We start from the raw sequence: 22,201 nt of genomic DNA on the forward strand, positions 1-22,201 counted from the left end.
ATATACAAAGCGTACAGCCTTTCGTCTCAAGTGACAGACATCTTTTTGACACTGACACTGTGCCAACCTTTCAAAACTAGCATCGACCCTATCCCTTCCCATTCTCCACCAAACCCCTGCTGCCCTCTCCTCATGCCGGTCTTCCCTTTCTCCCCCATCTCGAAACCAGAGTTGCTCAAGCTTCTAACGCAAAGCTGACCGTCTGGCTCCCCTGTCCCCCCACTCTTCTCAAGAACATCCTATCAACAACATGTACAGGCAGCATTGCACAGTCCATCATTAACCAGTGCCTCTCCTCAGGTATCTTACTGAAGGCCTTCAAAACTTCTTACGTCAAACCTCTCCTCAAAAAACCCTAGCCCAACTACCGGCCTATTTCCAGCACCCGCCATTGCCAAATACCTGACTGTACTGCATAGAAACAGCTCTGCCTCTTCACATAAACCAACAACCTTCTTGACCAAGCTCAAACCGGCATCAGACCGCTCAGAGGAAAGAGTCCTCTCATGTCGGGTTAAGATGACTTAAAAAGAATAGCAAACTCTAAAGGATGTTCAGCGCTCATCCTTCTCGACCTATCTGCCACCTTCAACACCATTGACCACACCATACTCACAGACCGGCTACAAGCCTTAGGAATCTAAGACTCTGCTCCGACATGGATCTACTCCCTAGTCTCAAGCCGCTCCCAAATTATGTTCCTCCGCCTTTCTTCTCGCTCTCTCGCCCTGTGCCGAAAGGGGTCCCGCAGGGAGCCTCCCTGTCTCAACTCCTCTACAATATCTACCTATACCCACTCCCTGCACTCAAAACCTGATTTTGTGGCTATAAACTTTTATTAACAAAGAGGAGTTGGGTAAATGTCCATCTTTCCCTACAGCTATGGAGGGGGTTTCCCTGCCTCAATAAAATAAAGGGATCAGTCAGGATATCAAAGTAAAAAGTATTTTGCAGCATGTCCAAAACTCTAATCTGTCCCTAACACTTTGAACATAAAACGTGATGGAGGACAACCTTCTTTAGCCACACTTTAAGGCTTTAGCACAGTAGTTCCAAACATAACAAAACAAAATAGAAGTGTTCAATGAAGGAAGGGTTCTTCCCTTCACCTAGAATATCATATGTTATGTCAATAGCTCTTATATAGCGCAACCTCCACCAATTAAGGAATCATGGTGCTAGAAAACTGAGAACAACCAAAAGCCAAAGAAGAGAAAATAAAACTAGAAATATGTTAAGATGGTGTTGAAATATGAAATGGCTTTCTATCGCGCGTAAAGAACAAGGATGTTTTTCCAAAGAGCTGCTGCAGCCACCGAGAAGGCTCTCCCTCCCATCTGGAGTGTTTGAACCTTGGCAACCAAATTAAAAGTGCGTTCTCAGATCTTAAAGCTCGAGGAGGAATAGACAGGTGAAACTTAGCCTGGAGGTATACTGCACCTGTGCCGTAAAAAGCACGAATACAAAGTGCTTTAAAATCAATTGGTAGCCAATGGAGAGAGCAGGGAACTGGCGAAAATGAGGCGTGAAAGGGAGTATTTGTGGCAGCTTGAGTTCTGAAAAACCTTGCAGTGTCTGCTATAGCCCCTTTCGGTCTGCTCGCCGCTTCAGTCTTTGCTCTCGAGTTTCCGCTGCTCCCGGCTTTGGGATTGCGGTCTTCCCGACTCAGACTTCTCGCGTCAGGATTTCTCTGGTTTTCTTGATTCTGTCCCTCAACATCGTACCATTGCTGCTTCCCGAACTGCGTTGGGATCCAAGTGACTCCGTCGTCTCAGATCACTCTCGTTTTTAAAGTTTCTGGCATTGGTCACATGATGAAAACAACTAGTATGCATCAGTGGCTTCTCTGGTAATCTTCATTACTAGGTTAATCATCTTCGTCTCAGTACATCCCCCCACCCCCGCCACATATAATCGCAATCAAGGGTTTTGCTTACATCTTCCACCATACAATATGACAGATATAGGGGATAGTGTAAAGTTACAGCTGTTATTCTGACCTAGAGGGGAGTTGTATGTTTCCTATGGGGCAATCCCGTCTTCCCAGGGTTGGTCTCTTCACAGGTTGCCCTCCCACAGATAGCCACCCCCATGATTGGTGTCAGGTAGGCCCTGGCCACCTGGGAACAGACCTTCCCTGAGAAGTTAGTATTGTTACCTTCAGGGTCATCACAGCATCCTAAGGCGAATCATCCCATACCTCACCCACCCACACAGAATCTCTGCTATCCTTGCCATCATCCTCTCCTGCATAGACTATGCAAACTCCCTTTACTTGAGCAACTCCAAAACGCTGCTGCAGGTCTCTTCCTTGGCCTCTCACCTAGAGAACATATTACCCCCGCACTCAGAGTGCTACAAATGGCTCCCTATAGGCTGACTGACTATCTTTAAAGCCATGTGCATCACTCACCGTGCCCTCCACACCACCGGACCCAAACTCCTCCAGGATCGACTCACATGCTATCAACCCACCAGGAACCCCAGATCTAGTTCTGCTCTTCTCATTATCCCCCCATCACAAATCAACCAATTGGGAGGATCCATCTGGAACTCCCTGTCACTTCATATCTACTGTATTGATAACCTCTCCATCAGAAAGGCCCTCAAAACATGCCTATTCCCTATGGCAACCTGAAACACTCTTCCCCACCCCTATTCCTATATCACACACATCAGCCTCACTCACATCTAAACTTCAAAATGTCATGTGTGCACACACTGTCAGGCAGATGCCGGCTGTTGCTGCAGCAGCCCAGCTACACACGCAATCCGCAGGCTACTCTGTGTACAGGAACACACATCAGCCCACCTGTCCTCCTTCACTCTGACTGGTGTGCTCAGGCTACCTGTATACATCTCAACGGTTTGATGGTAGCTGGTACTTTACCAAAGAAATGTATTATGATAGCGGCCCAGGGCACAAAATGTGAACTGTGTTCACGTTTATTACACCCTGCTTCGGCTGCACACCTAGATGACTCATACTGGTAGCCCATCTCCCTTCAAAAGGTTTAAGGGGATAGCTGATAAAGCTCTCAGAATGTTCTTGAAAATGGAATCACATGTTCAAGGCCGTCGACCTGTCTATTACGATTACAAGATGCATTAGGCCTGCATTTCCTGTTCCAATATGGAGACAACACAGCCTTTACAGATGACCTAAGCACCAATTACTTCAAAGACAATTGCACATTAAGAACTGTGAAGACTAGCACATGTACAGCTCTAGAAGAGATTGTGATAGTTAGCACGTGTATTTCACTTAGAAGATCTGTGAATGTTAGATGGATTTAAGGGTGAGCTATGTGCTGCACCCGGATAGATCTGGGAGTGGACACTTTGGGCGGCAACTTATAATGTTAACTTGTCTATTGCGCTCAAAGATATATGATGGTAACCTATCCATTGCAATTAGAAGATCAACACATTAGCCACTGTAACTCATAATGATATATGTTGATACTGCACTAGAAGATGCCTGATGTTAAGCCTATTATCGAACTTGGAGGATATAGAGTAAGACTAAGGATAGCCTGTCTATTGTGCTATAAAATCCTATGACCCTAGATCTTAAAACAGCCTGTCTGAAATGTCAAGAAGATGGTACAGGATAGCTGGTCCATTTGCACTTAAAAGCCTTTGGGGGTAACCTCTCTCTAGTGCCTAGAGGCGCATACGAGGGTAGCTTGTCTTCATCACACAGCGAGATCATATATTAGCTCAATCTGAGGTTAAGGTATTTATAAATGCACCACTTCGGTGGACATTTGCTGCAGGCATGGCTATCCATCCACACACTTCAGAATGCAGCTATGACTATGACAAATTTGATCTAGTTGGACACGTAAAGGCTTTGCCAGAATTGCCTCAACACCTCTGCCATTAGAATACAGCGACAACCTACGACAGTCTAGCGATCACATATCGAGTCTCTTGCACTAGTGCTCTGGCGTGACCTCCCACAGCACCCATCCAAATGCTTGACCTCATGGGTTGCTTACTGGAGCCTAGCCAACCCACCTAATTCCTAATCGTGGCCAAATGCGCACACACACTTTAAGCCTTTATTGAGAATGTTCCCATACCTGGACTTCAATCCCCAAGGAAATTCCTACCACAATGCACGTTGAGGCCATACAAATGGGAAAAGGTGCTATATAAATGACAACTACCATTACGATAGTCAAAGCCAAGTGAGATTTGACTTATTGTAGAAAACATAGTATTTTTCTGCGCATGGGGTAACAAATTATTATTATTCACAGAATGAGAATAGGACATTGTAGTGATAGAATGAGCCATGTTCTGCTTTCAATGCACTAAAGCTGAGGGAGATTGCATTTAAATAAGAACAAAAAAAGATTTTTTCTGTGCCGTGTAAAACAGAGAACAATTCCTGGCACCGACAGTGCAGCATTTAGTAAATAAGGTTACATGCGATTTTACCAAATTAATAAATACACTTTTTTTTAATGAAAACAATACTGAATCTTTTTTATTTTTTTATTTGGGTGGGAGTTTCCCTCCCTCATGCCCCCTTTCCCTTAGTTTATAATACCACTGCAACCCACTCCCCACCAGTTTAACCCCTTACCCCACTCGCCATATATTTAAAAGAAAATTTAGATGTTTTTCATGAAAAAAAAAATTGTAGTTACAAATGTTGTTAATTATTTTTTATTCTTTAAAATCACTGCATACCGTAAATGATGGCTAAAATAAAGTGAATTCTGTGATTTTCACAGGTATAGCCAAAATAGACAATTGCTTGATAATATGTGACCTGTGAAAACCCTAGATATTTAAAAATGTAATGGGGAGGAGAAAGGGAGTCTAGCCATTCTAATTCCATTCCCATGGAAAATGATACCAATATAAATACATCCACTTCTCTCTTGAAGTTGCACAGTACAGTGGAAGAGGTTTTCACATGTGGTACCCGATTGGTAAAGTGAAGAAGAAGGGGTACACATCCTTCTCGGAAATCCGACCCATGAAGCGCGTATCAGTTGAGGCTTTCGCTGCCACCTTCTCGCCCGCCCCTCCCCCTGCGGCTGACTCCCACCCTGACACTGCCCTCTCTACGCTCCACTCTGCTATATCCGATACTCTTGATATCCTTGCCTCTGTCATGAGAATCCGCCTGAAGCCCAAAGCCAAATGTAACTCCTGGTACGACTTGGATCTCGTCACCCTAAAACGCAAGTGCAGGGTGGCAGAGAGGAAATGGCGTGCTTCATGTTCATCCTCTGACAAACTGGCCTGCCGCCTGCTCCAAAGGTATTACCGGCTCTCTGTTCTCACCAAGAAGAGAGCCCTCATCCAAGCCCGCATCTCTGCGGCCTCTAACATCTCGGCCGAACTCTTTAAAATCTGCACGGAGCTGGACAACCCTGCTGCAGTCTCTACCTCTCCTGTCCCCTCCCAGGCCCTCTGCACGGCACTGGCCTCACACTTCATCTCTAAAATTCAGGACATCCTGTCCTCACTCTCCTCCCATCACCTCCCTCCCTCTATTACCTGCTCTTCCTCTGGCCCCTCTGCAGCCATCCCTCCTCCCTCCTTCTCTGCCTTTCCCCTTCTCTCCGCTGACGAGGTTTCCAGACAAGTCCAATCTATGAAAGTCTCGTCAAAACAGGTTCACCCCTGTTCCTCTAAAACTATCAAGGACCACATCGACTCCCTGGCTCCTGCCCTGGCTGACTTTTGCAACCACTCCTTCGCCTCTGGAGTCTTCCCATCCCCCCTTAAGCACTCCCTTGTGCAGCCTCTTCTTAAGAAACCCTCTTCCGACCCCTCCTGCCCAGCCAACTATCACCCAATCTCCATCACTCCCTTCCTGGGCAAGCTCCTGGAGAAACTGTTCATCTCCCGCTCAATCTTCATGCTGAATCTGTTGGTAGTCTTCATGACCATCAGTCTGGCTTCAGAGCTGCCAGAAGAACGGAAACTGCTCTCTTGAACATACGTGAGGACCTGCTCTCGAACCTTGACTCCAACACTCCATGTGTTCTCATTTTGCTCGATCTCTCTTCTGCCTTTGATACTGTCAACCATGCCATCCTGCTCAACCGTCTCCGTGATAACCTGGGTATCACTGGTCAGGCCCTGGCGTGGCTGACCTCTATCCTCTCCAATCGACCCTCCCAGGTCCAACTGGGGTCCTTCCTCTCTGACATCTTTTTCTCTACCTGTGTTGTCCCCCAGGGATCTAACCTCTCTCCCTGGCTTTTCAACCAGTATCTGGCACCCATTGCCCACCGCATCGCCACTCTCTGACCCAACTTTCAGTGCTACGCGGATGATACCGAGCTCCTTTTCAGGCTACCCTCAGCCTCCTCCTCTTCTTCCCTTATCTCTGACTGTCTGTCTGCTATCCAGGAATGGTGTGCCGCCAATGACCTCTGCCTTATTGCCAGCAAGACTGAGATTCTACTCATCGGCACCCCCACTCCCTCCTTCCCTGCAGCTCTCTGGCCAGACTCTCTTGGCCCTCTTCCTGCAAGGCAAAAAACCTCGGGGACATCTTCGACTCCACACTCTCCTTCTCTCCTCACATATCTGACATCTCTAAGAAGTCTCACTACCAGCTGCACCTCCTCAGAGGTATTCTTCCTTTCCTCTCCTTCCCCCAGAGGCTCACCGTCTCCAGAGCCCTGGTTCTCTCTAAGATCGACAACTGTAACAGCCTCCATCTAAATCTGCCTACCTCTACTCTCCGCCCTCTGCAACTCATCCAGAACAGGACTGCGAGACCTGTCCTTGGCCTCAAGCCTAGGGATCGTATCTCTCCAGGTCCAGGTGTGAAATCCCTACACTGGCTCCCAGTGGCTGCGAGGATTAAGTTCAAAACCCTCTGCATTGTACACAAGGCCTTCTGGGGCCTGGGGCCAAAATACCTTCAACTCTCTCTTCCTAAAAATCTGCCCTCTCGTGCTCTTCACTCATCCGCCTCCAACTCCCTCAGTGTCAGCCGCTTCTCCAAGCAACGAGCTAGGGGTAGATCTCTCTCCTCGGCAGGGGCTTCCCTCTGGAACAACCTTCCTGCCTCCCTGAAACTTGAGGAGAACCATCTCCGGTTCCGGAAGCACCTCAAAACCTTCCTCTTTGCTTCTGCTTTCTCTCCCCCTCTCCCCTGCTAAATTCATGACTGAAATTGCACTGAATCTGCAACTGGGCCACTCTCACCGATCTCAGCCCTTGGCCCAGCCACTCTTCCCTTGCACTGCCTCCCTGGCAACCCCTGCACTGCGGGACTGTCTCTGTATCCCTACAGCCCCCTTCCCAGCACTTGTCTGCACTTACCTTGCACTTGCCACCAGTTGTCCCTTATTATTATTTATCTTGTTATTCTACTTCCCCTGTACTGCACTCTCCCCCTCCCTTGCACTTGCACTTTTCCCCTCCCCTCTACCCTTGCACTTGTGTGATCTGAATGACACTTGGCCTAGTAGGATCGTTGTCTGTCTTCCCTTGTTCCCTCCCCCTGCCTCGTCGCGCCTTGAAACACTTGTGTATAGGCGCGTTACAAATAACATATCATATCCTTGTATTAGGAAATCATACACCTTTTTCTCACCCAAACCAGGAGAAACAGATGAAACTTTATAGCCTGCATTCAAATTGCACACATATGCTAAAACGCCACAATCCCACTGCAACGGAAATACGTCTGCCCTGCAGGAGTACAGGGATGAGCAATGGCTAAACCGCCTACTCAGCCAGTTCACTTTTATAAAACAAAGGTGATCCCAATCATAAAAGGTGAACCAGGCAGATAGAGATAATGTTAGCAGAACACTATTCTCTCAAGAGGGATGTTGAAATGAAACAGTAATGACCCAAACAGCAAAGTGCAACAGTCCAAAATAAAGGAATGTACAAAAGGTTCTATAAAAAATATATTTTTTTAATCAAACACACCACATGAAATCAACTATAGTAGAAAACACTACCCAACCCAACCCTGTGGAGAAAACGCAGAATATAAAAAGATCTAAAGATGCTGCACTATGGGTAAGCAAACAGGAATGAAAAAGCAACCAACACCAACAATGTTCTTTAAAAAAGGGATGTGTCTTTCAGTGAGAACGATGCACAAGTGGCCTAACCAGTCTCTAGGGCCCAAAGGTGGACCATGGAGCAGTTATGGCTCAATAGTACCTTTTCGCTGTTCTTTGGCAGTTCACAGCCATCAAGCTTTTGTGCGAACGGGTCAAACAAGGTTCGGGTGCAGCGAGTCGTGTTGGTCCAAGCTAGCGTCGAGTTGGTTTGAATGTGGTGACTCAGAGTGATTTAAAGGCAGCGTTCGAGTGATGCAGGGCAGAGTGCTCACCAGGATAATTTTGGAGTCAAGGCGGTTCAGAGGTGTGGTAACTACTGGTTCGGTGAGTAACACACTAGTGGTTCAACTCGAGGTACGTTGATGAGCAGTTGATTCAAGCTCAGCAGGTGACTGGCTCTCTGAGGTTAAGATGCAGCGCCAAGCTCTTTTCGGTTTCAAGCACGCTGGTTCGAGGAGTCCGGTGGAGTGCCTCTGGTTCGAGTGCATTGTTCATGGTTCAAATGCAGTACGGCAAGTTTGATGTGGCAGAACACAGGGCCTTATCTGATCCGACTCCCCCCAGTTTCTGTGAGACACACCCCAGGGCTCTAGAACAGGGTGAGCCCAGTCAGGTTCTGCTCTCCTAGCTTAGGAAGGGTTGGTGCAGAGTGGCAGGTCCTAAACCTCAGCAAGAGTAGCCCGACAATGTGCCCTGGGATTGGGTACAGAGCAGATCTTTCTCTGCCTTGGACTGGTCCTTCACCTAAATGGATGAGGGCTTTGGAAAGGTCAACTGTCCCAAAAGAGGTCTAAATTAATTCTACTTTGTGTTTGACCAAATGTCAATCAAGGAGAAGCAGAAGACACTCTTTTATAGGCAAATGCCCACAGGTGACTAGACTAAAAGGAAGCCTGCTTAAGGGGTACACTCCCTGTCCTTGACAAAAGTGGTCTTTGCCTTCTGACATCATGCCCAAAGTGGTTTGTGTTAAAGGAAGTGGAGGTGACAGGAAGGAAAGAGAAACAAGATGGTGGAATCTTCCTCCTACTATGCTGAGCTCCCTCCATCTACACTGCATCTGTCCCATTTAATTTACAATAGCATCAAAGGCTCTTATGGTATGCAGCACCCTGGTGTGAGAGGCTACTCCTTTTGGGGATGGGTGCGCTCTTTGACTCCCGTTTCCCAGGACAGCTACTGTTTTGGAGGCAGTTCTGCTGGAGAGAGGAGTTACCAGATCTCACAAAGTATAAAAGTGGAGACCCAGCCATTCTGTCTCCAGCCCTGCTAGTGGCAGTGCCAGACTGTGACACCAGGATACACACATTCCTTCCACAGTTGTGCTGGGCTCACAGTCCGGACACATGTATGATATCAATCCGATCTAGTTTTAGTAATTATGAGAGATATACCTTAAACTCAGGTTTGGCTTATACTAAGGTTTGCAGCTGCCAACAGGATAGCAACTCTCATAGTTTTGTGGTTTGGGAAGAGAGGTGCATATCTTACATGCAGTCTCTTTGCTGAAGTGACTGGGCTGTCACAGCAGCCATCAAATGAGAACCCGTGATCAGTGGACCTGCTTTGTACCACTGGAGAGAAGGTGCTGCCGATCAGGCTACTAATCCAGAGGGAACCGGTATACACTACGCTTGTGGCATGGAGCTTATGAAAGGGAGATCTGGTTGGCAGATTGCCCTTTCTGAGATGGAATGACAAAATTGTATTAATCAAAATAAAAAAAGCCAGAGCTTCTATATCCTTTCCAGATGTCAATTAAATCACACCCATGTTCACAAAGTCAGGGGTGGAGGGGCAAACTAATGTAAATATATGGTCAAAAAGGTCAGTTTTCCATTCAACCTCTCTCTTGTACCAATATTCGTTTTTGATACTGAAAAAATAAAATGTTCTAAACTTGCTGATTGATTATGTGAAGTATAGGTATTTGAACACACTGGCCGATAAGCGGCAATGCCATCATTAAGTATTTTGTATAGAATACATCTTATTTTGTAATATTGCAGATTCATAAGAAATAATAATTGATATTCAGCGACTTCATAGGTATTCCTCCTCATGGCGGGATTGTCAGAGGCAGATCAGCTCTTATTGTGTATATAAGTTCTCAACATTTATGTGTATGAATTGTAGTGACCCCTGAATAAAGTGTTAGTGAATAGGATGGAAGAATGGGTTGATCATCATGAAATCTTAACCCATTTACAAATTGGCGTCATGGGGAAAGTAGGTACTATAGAACATGCCTGCAGATTAGTAATATTTTAGCAAAATATGCTGTTCTAATAAAAGGAACACTATTGTTTGCCGATTTTCACCCTGCTTTCGAAAGCGGGTTCTGTTGCTCCGTCCGGTGAAGGTAAGTGCCCCCAGCCCCTCCATGTTTGTTTTTCTGCCTTTTCTCGCTGCTCTTTGCCCAATTCTAGCTCCTCAATGTTCGTTTTCTGCCCTTTCTCTCTGTTCTTTGCTCCTTTATGGGCCCTTCCATTTTCGTTTCTCTCTGTTCTTTCTTTCTTGCGCTCGTGGCACTGCTTTAACGGTTTCCCACCCCTCCCCTCTGATTGGTTGCTCTGCTTGGAGGCCAACCTCTTGAAGGACCCAGGGCAGCCTTGCCCAGGCAGTCATTGGGTAAGGGCCAGCGGCAAAGGGCAGCACCCCCGGGCAGCACCTCTTCCTGTTTGCCCCTGTTCGCCCATGGATGCCAGACAAGACATCCAACTGCAAGAACTGGCTAAGGTGGTACATGCAGCGAGCACAGACATTAATGAGCTCCAGAAAACCCTGCCACTCTTATACAACTACTACTGTGAACTGGTTTATGCTAGGACAGGGTACAGCCGTATTGTGGGTGCGCTATTGCCCTTAAGTCTCTTAAGTAGACTGGCTGGGCTACAACACTGGGCGGTAGTACCCCAACCGCCCCAAAAGATTCCACTTTCTAACAGTAGGTTAGTGCTTTAGACCCGCACCCTGCCAGCATTCAAATTCCCTTTGTTACATTGAAAGAATATAGTTGCAAATGTTCTTTAGAGTTGTGCTAGCTAGTTTATATGACTTTGTGAACTGTGCTGCACCCCATAGTTGGCTATTGCACAGCACCCCATAGTTAGCCATTGTGTTGAACTGTGCTGCGCCCTGCGGTGGCCATTGTGTTGAACTGTGCTGTGCCCTATAGTTAGCCACTGTGCTGATTTAGATAGATTTGTGAAGATTAGCCATGCATCATATTTAGACACATTTATGAAGATTAGCCATGCGCCGCATTTAGACACATTTATGAAGATTAGCCATGCATCACATTTAGACAGAATTGTGAAGACAAGCCATGCATCACATTAGCTGTTTAATCTTGCTGCACCCAGAAGAACACTTGTGTCTGGTATTCCTTGCTGCACAGAGAAGGGCTAGTGGGCTTAGCCAATGTTTTTACATTTAGACACATTTTTGGGAGTGGCTGGTGTGTTGCGCTCGGGGCAGTGGTGGCCAGTGTATTGCACTTAAAAAAAAATCGGAGGCCAAGGAGTTACAACTAAATGAGCTCTGCAGACACACTTCGAAGAACTTTGAGAGTTGCCAATGCATTAACCATCCAGCTCTTGCTCCACTCCAACATTCCTCCCAAGTACTATACATGCCCTATAGGCTAGCCAAACTACACACAAGCGCACACCAACTTGACCGACATTTGCATACAACAATCAACCCCATGCACTGGCCCCTACCCCTACAGATACAACAAGCCAGTGCACACAACCATAACGACCACCCAAACAACACATGAAACACACAAAAAACATGCTCCCAGCATAACAAACACCTGCATACAACAAACCACCCAGATACTGGACCTTCCCCTTACAGATAAAACAAGCCAGTGCGCACAATAAAACTTCCGGGCAAACTACACATGAAACACACAAACACACACCTAACATAACCAACACTCACAACAAACAACCCAGGCATTGGGCCTCACCTTTGCGGATACAACAAGCCAATGCACGCAATCAACAGATCTGCAAGCCAACCAACAAGTTTCTCCTGGTTCTGAACCTATCCTATCATACTACCCTCACTAACCCACCCCCACCCAAAATGTCTTGCGGAGCCACGTGAGCGCCTGGAGACTGCACCAGTGGTGGTAACAGTGTGCGGTATAGGTCCACATAAGATAACATGGGCTGTGATCTGGTCAGTATTAAGGACATACATGGTATGGCGCAACCTCCTGAGGGCAACTGAATCTTTATATACAAATATTTATGCTACACTTCAACACGGGCTGGGAGGAGAAACCACAATCCAAACAGAAAAAAGGGGTCGCCAGTGCTATTTTCTGGCTCTTCTGCTTATACCTTACTGGTTTTAACAGAAGAGCCGAGTACATTCCCAGCAGATTCTCCCAAATCAAATGGTGAGCAGGTAAGAATTTTTAATTCACTGGGGACGAGTTCCTCCTATCCAAAACTGCCTCATGTTTAAGCAAACAGTTGGAGACTCTAAATAGGCTGTGCGAGAAACAATGCTTAATTGTAAATACAATTTTAAAAAAACTTTTTGGTATGTTTAACTTTGAGAGGCGAAGTGATCACGAGCATCGATTCCTTGGATTATATTGAAATAATAAGAATTAGCAGGAGTGGTTTATGCAAGTATCCGAAAGTAAAAAGTGAGGTAGTTTAGCAGCGGTTACATGAACGCCACCATTTAGGTATACTGAGCCCAAAATCCAAAAGTCTTAATAGAAATGTGGGATTACCAGAAGATAGGCTCCCTGTAGCAAGGGTTTTTTCTAAACCTGTTGTTTCTCCAAAAGGGAGCTGCAATGAATGCATTGAAAAGGGAATTCGAATTCAGTCTAAAGGCTGCCATGTTCTTGATCAGGATATGGTCTATACCCAAACTGCGCCCATATGAAGAAGCTTCGGTTGATGCCCTTGCTACTTCTGGACGTGTGGAATGGCCCTAGTTAGTTTATGTGAAAAAGGACCTGTGGTAATCGGGCTCGCTAATATAGCCAATGCCCTTCATAGTATCTGCATGCAGGACATCGACAGAGATAAAGGAAACTACCCTAATTGGATTTTCAATAAATGCGCCACATACTCAATAGCAAAAACATACAGTGAAAAACGACTTTTGTTAAATATGCTATTTGGACTGGATTAAAACATTTCGAAATAAAGAATTCTTAGGTTCTATGTGGGTGCCCCATCTCTTGCTTATACTACCAGAGTGGCATGGGGAGGCACCAGCAAATGCTCTATGTGCCAGGGTACTGAGGTATCACATGTAGATTTCCTGTTATGCCAACTGTATCTCACATAAGAAAAATACGGCTTACGCCTTTGAGAGTCAACAGAATGAAGTCTATGTGATCATAGTGCAGATCTGTTGAACAAAAATTGCAGGTGTAAAAATGTCAATTTGCAAGTTATTGGCCAGGCATTTAAATTAAAACTTTTTTTTTTTAATCCACTCTCCACTTCAGTTTTCCAGATGCACAGAGCACCATTTCCTAATTGCCAAGCATCAATGATCACTAACCAATGGCTAATGGCAAGTGCAAATATCGACACCTAAAATTGATTTAGTTTACGGAGTAGCAACCTACCTGTTTTTTATATGGCTTGCATCCTTTTTTGAAATGTATGTATTGTAGATTTGATAACGTTTTTGCTTTATCATATTGCACATATCAAATTATCTTTAACTTCTGTTTTTAAGGTGGTTACACATTTTAGTAAGAATGTTATTTTTGTAAAGAATGAACTAGGATGCGTCAGTTTTTAGTATTTTGTATGCCTATGCGATTCAGTCTTCCATTAAAATTACACTTTTTTTATTTAAATGGTTTGCTTTGGCGCCAATATGCCCATAACACCTTTTGACAAACAAACATAGATGCTATATTTTATTCATTAAGTAAACAGGTACACAATAGTACTGTCAAACTGTAATACAACAACAATAAAATTGGGGTGGGGACAATCTAGCGGGAGGTATTATGCAAAAGAATCAATAAAGAAAACATTTCAAAACATCCTAACAATGTCATAAATAAACTTAATATCCCATTCCTACCAAACATATTTAACCAGAAATATGAACAACCACGTGTTTACACAACTCACAATGAAAACAAGACAGACATAACATTACGAGACATGGGTGGGGAAGGATAAGTAATAAGGGTAAGCCAAACTTTCAGGTTCTTTATCACACACATACTATTTGAAATCAACATTAAACAGTCTATAATCATACATTGTTGAATGTTTCCCAAATCAATCCACAGTCCTCAATCAAATATACTTTAACATACAATAGTATTTCTCTAGCTGACAATAGTGACATACTGGGGAGCCAATCTTCAATTGGTGCTTTCACTTCTTAAGAAACGGTTTCTTAGCCGGTAATAAAGCTTTGCATGTCCAGTTTTTGGCTTCAGCAGATAGCTTTAAGTCTTTTAGAAATAAACCCAGAACGCAAAATAATGGAGTCTGTGGTAAAACTGACCAAGTCACCAACTCCATCCGGGAAAGGATTTCTCCCAATGCCGACAGATTTTTCCACAAGACCAAAACATGTGTATCAGAGCCAACACTTGATTTTTATAGAGCACTTGCCTTAGTATCTAGATTCCAATCGCCATGCCCATTCAACCTTTGGCCTCTCTGAAACGAGAAATGAATAACACTGCATATCTGTCTCTTTGGACATGCAGCCTTTAGTTTTTTGCTAGTTTCTTTCCCAAGATTATGAATCACTTCCACTTCTAGCATTAGTCCTGGATCCGCCAAGTTGCCGAACAGTAAATTGATATGATAGGTTATTTATAACGCGCTTAATACCCAGAGGTTTCTAAGCGCGGACCCAGGGGTCGAACCTGTGTTGCTCTGTGTCGTCTTGCTTCCAAGGCGAGCCTGTTGCCCCCGAGCTATCCTCCAGAGACAATTGCAGTTGGGTTTTCAAAGTGACCAACATATTCATAAAACATGTTCAGTGAAATCCATCATATTTACATTGCATTTATGCACATAGATAGTAGATATCGTGAACATCTGTGTGATCTTCCCAGACTGAGTAGGCCAATGAACACTGTCTTGGTCTCTTTGTAACACAGTGGCAGGCCGCTCCCCATCGATATACTTGCATCAGATTTTCTGAGGATCTTCAGTTAGAGAGAATGTTTAAGTCTTTGAAGATATCATAGGGTAAGCATCCCCAAAAATAAGAGAAATCGCCGAGTGGCCCTACACTATGCAACATGCAGTGCTGTCAAATCACCATGCATACATTTGTTTTTCATAGTTACCATAGCATCGATCACTAGTTTCGGACACTATCTGCTCAGAAATATCTCGCTTGTGCCGTGGAAAAGATTCATTCTACACCATTCCCGAATGTCCAGGGTGGATCTACATTCCGAGCTCGTGCTTGCTTTGTGTTCATTGTTTTCCGTTTTCACCTATGACCTCCCACAGGATCACTCGGTCTTGTAAAGACAACCACATTGTCAGTCTGCTGCTTGCTTCGGTGTCTTACATAGGTCTTCCATTGTGTCAATTTTACTAGAATTATTCAACAGTAGTCGGCGTTACCATTGCATTGCCGTGAGAAGTAGCTGCTATGCAAACAATGGAACATAAATGCCGGTTCCCTCCAACAATACACTAGCAACAGAAACTCCTTAGTTTACTTTAGGCGGGTGGTAACTGAAAGCCAGACACTGCCACCACGGTTTTAATACCTTTAAAATGGTCAACAAAAGCACTTGCTTTTATATAGGGCTGCGAGGCATCCCATTGAGGCGTTCCCCATCTCGTATCCAGAACCGTTACAAGGGACTTACCCTGACCTGAACATTAGCTATTCTGGGCATCGATGGAAACGGTCCTTCCTTAGCCTGCACATTTGATTAAACTGTGCATGTAAACAGGAGACCTCTGAAATGAGCAGCCCAGCTGTGTCCGTCAGGTTATGAGCATGAATGGCTGCTTTTTCATTTCGCTCTGGTCTTTTGAGAAGACTGGTGTTCTCGGCCACTGGTGCAGCTTTGCCATCAGACTGAGCTTGGTGAGATGCAGCAGCAGAGCTTCCGCAGGGTCCACTTTGGACTGGCATGGTGTTCACGTGCTTCAGAATGCGTCCCAGGATTGGACAAGGTGCGGGCTTCCAGGTCAAATGGGGAGCTCGGGAGCCGGGTGCACTTTCGGCTTCCACTCCCAACGATGCTTCCTTTCAGGCTTTTCTCGGCAAGGCATTCGCTGTTTTTAACAGAAAGTGGACATATGAACTAAAACAGTGTTGAATAGCTGAAAGTATACACTTGTTTTTGTGAAGTAATAATCTTAGATCGATAGTATACGGGTGACATTCGTGGCTCTCCGCTTCGGGAAAATACACAGATTGGGCAAACTAGGCGCCAAAGTCTTCATCAATAGGGTTACAATAATTTCGTTAAGGGCTGTTTTAGCAAAAAGGTGGTCGCCATAAGGAGCAAGAAAATGGTGTGTTGGGGGTGTAGAGGGTGGGAGATTTAGCATGGAGGACCAGCATAGACTTGAGAGGAGTTAAGTTTGAAGTGAGAAACCACTGATACCCCAAAACGTGGGACGTCTTGGAAAAAAGATAATTTTTTAACACTATTTCTTAGTGGGTCTGACGTAGCAAGTAGATTTTGGCTATATATGTCAAAATGAATAAAAGAAATACCATCTTTTGGTCCAAAAGCTGGACATTGCCAGAAGAAGAGCAGGAAGCAAGGCTTCTGCAACTATGCACCGGGAATATGGAATACAATTTTGTTTCACACCAGACTGCCCTCCTCCCCACAAGAGTCATGTTTGGGTTTAATTTGTTCTCATTCTGGAACGTTTAATTAGCACTAACTAGTATGGCGCTCACAGGAAGTGCTGCCCTGAGTACTGACAGAAAAGAGGATAACCACTGAAAGTGGTCATTACCCAAAATCACAATTAAAACATCCCAAGAAATAAACACTAATGGACACACCCTAGTAGGGAATGAGACCAGGAGAGATTGCGAGTGAGTCAAGGATATCTTTATAAAAGAAGGGTAAGACATGCAGAGGACTCTGCTGCTATGAGAGCGTTCTGCCAATAATACAGAAAAGTCACATTATAAGTCCAAAACGTGTCATCTATGACGTGTGCTATAAGGGTTACAAGAGCACATTTCATTGATTTAGTTGAACAAGACATTATACATTGTATAGTTGAGCTGCTGCTGGATTGGCCGAGGCCGAACTTGTTGCTTCTTGAGGCAAGTGGGGCAGTTGGGCTCATCAGGGAGGGGCGACGGGTCAAGCCGTGTCCACACAGTTAGAATTCTAACTAAGCTAAGCTTCACAGTAATCATGGGCATGCAAGATTTAATATGGCACATAAAGTTCATCATAACACATTGTGGCAAGAGGTGTGCATTCTTGACCTGGACCAGAGTAGGGCAGAGGTGCGGTGGTCCAGGTGCCTTATCTTGACATGTAAGTCTGGGGCACATTTATCAGGTGCCTCGATGATCAAACAAGGGTGTCGGAACTTGTTAGTACATGGAGAATGTTTTCTCAGGATTAGTTATTAGGGGCAATCGAGGGTGGCCCATGGGCAGGGGTCCCCCCAAGGGTCCCCCCCACTGCTACATCAAAGAGATGAGGGGCAGGTTTGTGGAGACAAATGGTTTTCAAGAGCCAGGCTCTGGCCCGGTCACACACAGGGCAGTGATCTCATAGGAAGAGAAGAGATAGTGTCAGCTTTGCAACAATTTGCACCCAAGCTTCCGTGAGAACAGGACAGTTGCAGCGCATACAGTGGGGAGGAGGTGGGGGTTGTCGGGCAGGCTGTGCACGGCGCTGGACAGGGGAGAGATGAAAGGCATGCTTCTGAGAGATTCTCGCGCGGCCTAGTAAAAGATGGGGTTGTGTCTTATTCAAAATGGAGTCCCTGGGGTCGTCCAAGAGTCAGTGGATATTTGTCATTCAGTAGCTACCTCGCAACCATCACCGGAGCTCGGACCAGGGTACATTTCCTACCATTGAATGAGCATTACAAACACTTCACCCGGAATGTAGGGGGGCCTAAACAGCACCTTTCTCCCTTACACCACCCACAGGGCAAAACGGGTGCGGATTGTTAAAGAAATTAATATGAAAAATAAGCAACCAGTTGACAATGAATGTAAGGGGGAGGACAGAGTGGAAGAATTCCCTGCTCTCAGGGGTTGAACATCACAGAAAGAGAAAAAGATAGAGTGCCTGTGGAGCGTAATGGAGAGGAGGAGATGGCCGGATTCACTGGAGGTGAAGAAGTACTCTTAGCATCAATGAAAGCAATGTAGAAAAAGACTGATGCAGACAACACGGCAGTGACCACTGTGGCATCTAATCAGGAGGCCATGGAGACACACATGATGAGGAGCTAGAATAGAGACAGGGGTGGGGGATGTCAATAAATCCATGGCGGTCGAACTGAAAGTTGTGTGCTTCACCCTAACTAGGAACCTGGACTTTTCTTTTTTAAACTGCTTGGCTACTTATATACTTCTGATTGAGGACAGGTCGGAAAGGCTTGAAAATAGGATCCACACAGCAAATGTTCCGTTGTTAGGCCTGCCACATCTTGAACTAAGGGGTGGATTACTCAAGAGAGCTGCGATTTAAAAGAGGATTCAATTTAAAGGGCGTCACATTTTGCTATTCCCTGGCTTGTGTTTGGAAACCCTTACTAAAAGTAGAGACTTCAGAGGGATATGAAGTGACCAGCTGGCAATGGGGATTCCTGCGATGGTGTAGCAAATTGAAGATGGGCTTTGCAGCGATGAAAGAAGCTACAAAATATATGGATACGGTATGAGGGGAAACTATCCAGCCTTGGGATCAAGCAGTGGCTAGTTGTTTACCGTTCCAGATACCCAAATGTGTATTAGTGTTACCTTCACATGAACTTGTGCATTTTAGTATAGTTGCATAGCCATTCCGATCTCTACGGTACCTTATGTGTGTTAGCCCACCCATGTGGGCATTGATATCAATTATTTTTCTGTGAGAGAACGTAATGAGTAGGACATCACTCCCACATCTATACCACAGAGTTGTATCTGATCCTTTTTATTTTCTTTGCGTGGATTATAACTGGCGGATTATAAAATTATGGAAGGTTGTTGTGTTTAAACAGCTGCATAGAAGGCAATCAATGTTCATTTGTGCGTGGTCTAGATTCCTTTATTGAGTTTCTAATGCAATAAACATAATAAAAAACAGGATAGAAAAGTTGTCTGGTTAATGGTGAACAGACAAGACAAAAATAAGGTTTAATTTCTGTACGCGGCAGATGGTATCAAGTGGTGGGAAGGATGTTGATTGTATGATTGTGCACAAAGGGTAAAAGAACGAGGCGCATACCAGATTGATGGCGTGGATCAGTACGGGGAATGGACCTAAAGAAAAGACTTATGTAATGCAAATGTAGTGGCTATTCGGAAACCAATATGGTTAGATGGCGAATTTCTAGGCATACATTGGAAGGATTGGATATTATACAGGGAGCCAAATAAAAGGGCAATTAAGAATAGAGCTAAGATACCAGAGAACAGAATGTTGAGTAGTTTAGTGGATAGTTAATTCCTGAAAAGATTGTTTTACAGACAAAAAAATAAGGAGCAATATCTATGATGTATTTTGAAAGCAAACGCAAGGGGTCCAGTTAAGCACAGGAGATGTGAGTAAAGGGGGTACTCGAGTGAATATGTGGGGTGTGCATGACAGAGGAGAAGGTGTGCCATTAGATTTATCTGTGTTAAGAAAAACAAAGCGTGGAGACCCTCAAGCTGAGAGAGCAGCAAGGCAAGAAGAAATGCAGGCGAGGAAAGTAAAAGGAAAGATATGAATGGAGAGAAGGACTGGCTACCAAATGGAAAAAGAAGCATGTTTTATTTATTTTATTTGCATTTACTGGCCCTGTGAATGAGCCCTGGTGCAGGATACATAATATTCCGTATTATGTTATTTGCCACATGGTTACACCCATATGGAGCTTTAAAGCTTGGATCCGTGGGGGGTGGTTGTGTGTGTGTGCACAAAGACTGGTCCCATCTTATTTGTCTGATCAAATAATATCAACCGTCTAAACAATTACATTCTTGTACTCAATTTATTTTTAAATCCTCACTTTAACCTCCTTGAATCAGTTTCTTGATTATGGCCACCAAAATTGTGGAATGATTTACCCTTAAACATGTGTTCGTGCACCACTCTGATTTTGTTTAAGAAATGTGTAAAACAACACCTTTTTGATCTAGGCTTCACTAACAACCAGCACAAGTTTTAGTCTGATTGTATTTCCTTAAGGATTAGTCTTTTGTCTAAAATTCTAAATTGAAACTGCTTTTTTTTATTGTACTGTTATAGTTGCCATGTACAACGCTTTGGATAAAAGGTGCTATATAAATAAATATTGGTGCGTATAATACATCCCATATAGACTGCACATTTGGTAAGACTATGGAACAAGTTTCAGTTGAACAATGGCAGTGTCCACATATGATGAGGTGGTAAAGTCGCGCCTTTTGTTTGTGTATGGTGCCACAGGTGGTCTCGCCTAAACTGATATGCACAGTCTTCCTCTCCTTAACAAAAAGTAAAAAAAGAACTGTTCACAGTCAAGAAATTACACATCCACAAGGAGACATACAACGCATCCCCCACCTACTTTATTGCGAATCCTGACCTCCTAGAGCCCTTACTAACAATATATTTTGTTGCAAGCACATAAACATAAGAACTAATCTATGGGTTGCCCAAGTAGCAAGGAAGTACATATGAAAGGAGTAAAAGGCATTGGTTAAGAAAGACATGTCACACGTCAGTCACCTAAATTCAAAAGGCACTGCAATTTCCCCAGAACAGGTCAAACATTGTTGCAATCCATGCATACCTGGCAACTCTCGCCCACCGCATTGCCATTTTCTGTTCCAATTTTCAGTGCTATGCTGAGGACAAAAGTCATTGATTGCCTATCTGCTATTCAGGATGGTGTGCTTCCAACGATCTCTGCCTGAATGCCAGCCAGACGGAGAGCCTCCTCATCGGCACATCTTCACCCTCCTTTCCTGTCACTCTCTGGCCGACCACCCTTGGTCCTCCTCTTACCCCCACCTGCGAGGCTAAGAACCTTGGGGTCATCTTTGACTTCACGCTTTCCTCCTCTGCCCACATCACCGATGTCTCTAAAAAGTCACATTTCGTACTGTAACTCCTCAAGAGGTATTCTGCCTTACCTCTCCTTCACAGAAGCTCACCAGTCTCTCGAGCCCTGGTTCTCTCTAGGTTGGATTATTGCAACAGCCTCTTTCTAAATCTACCTGCTTCTACTCTCCATCCTTTGCAACTTATACAGAACAGGACTGCAAGACGTGTCGTTGGCCTCAAGCCCTCGGATCGTATCTCTCCAGCCCTGAATTCTCTCCACTGGCTCCCAAGACCCTTTGCATTGTCCACAAGGCTTTCTGGGGCCTGGGGCCTGGGTCCAAAATGCCTTATATAAAATATCAATATCAATGCATGCTATAATTCTACCCTGTTGAAGAGATGTTTTTACGATTATAAACAGTGGCCACATTTAGATGATGGCATGGGGACACTGTTCGCGCGCACACACACAAGCATTTCTTTGAAAGTACAGTGCACAGTCTGTGGCTATAGTATAGCGCCTGTTTTGCTTTCCTCACGTTAGAAATTGTGGGCTGACCTCTGCGCAGATCCACCCTCCTCAACACCCGATGCCCCCCATACAATATCTCCTAGCCCACCCCCAGATTCTGCTTGTGTATTCCTCCTCCCTTCCCAGCCTCCTTCCACTTAAATCCCATATCACCCACCTACCAAAACTGGCACAGCTGTAGGGCCTCATAGGTGACACAAAGTCTCTACTTCGCCCGAAAAAAAAAAATCATGAAGTGTGGCTTACACAACTGCATGAAAGTAGTGCGCACACCATATTCTGCCACTTAAACAGCAATCAAAATGGATGGAAAGTCCAAAAAAATGACCACTTTTGCTGCACTGTGCAACCAATTAATTTGGTCCTGTGTCAAACTAGCCAGGATAAAATAAA

The 22,201-nt window shown here is 44.8% G+C and overlaps 1 long non-coding RNA gene across 1 annotated transcript in view; it reads right to left on the bottom strand.

Moving 5' to 3' along the window:
* The window catches only part of LOC138468254 (uncharacterized), an 84,237-nt gene that overhangs the window by 56,793 nt on the left and 5,243 nt on the right, over nucleotides 1–22,201 (bottom strand). The window lies entirely within an intron of this gene.

This window comes from Ambystoma mexicanum, chromosome 4q (genome assembly GCF_040938575.1).
Source record: "Ambystoma mexicanum isolate Mex_15411 chromosome 4q, UKY_AmexF1_1, whole genome shotgun sequence".
Lineage (NCBI taxonomy): Eukaryota > Metazoa > Chordata > Amphibia > Caudata > Ambystomatidae > Ambystoma > Ambystoma mexicanum.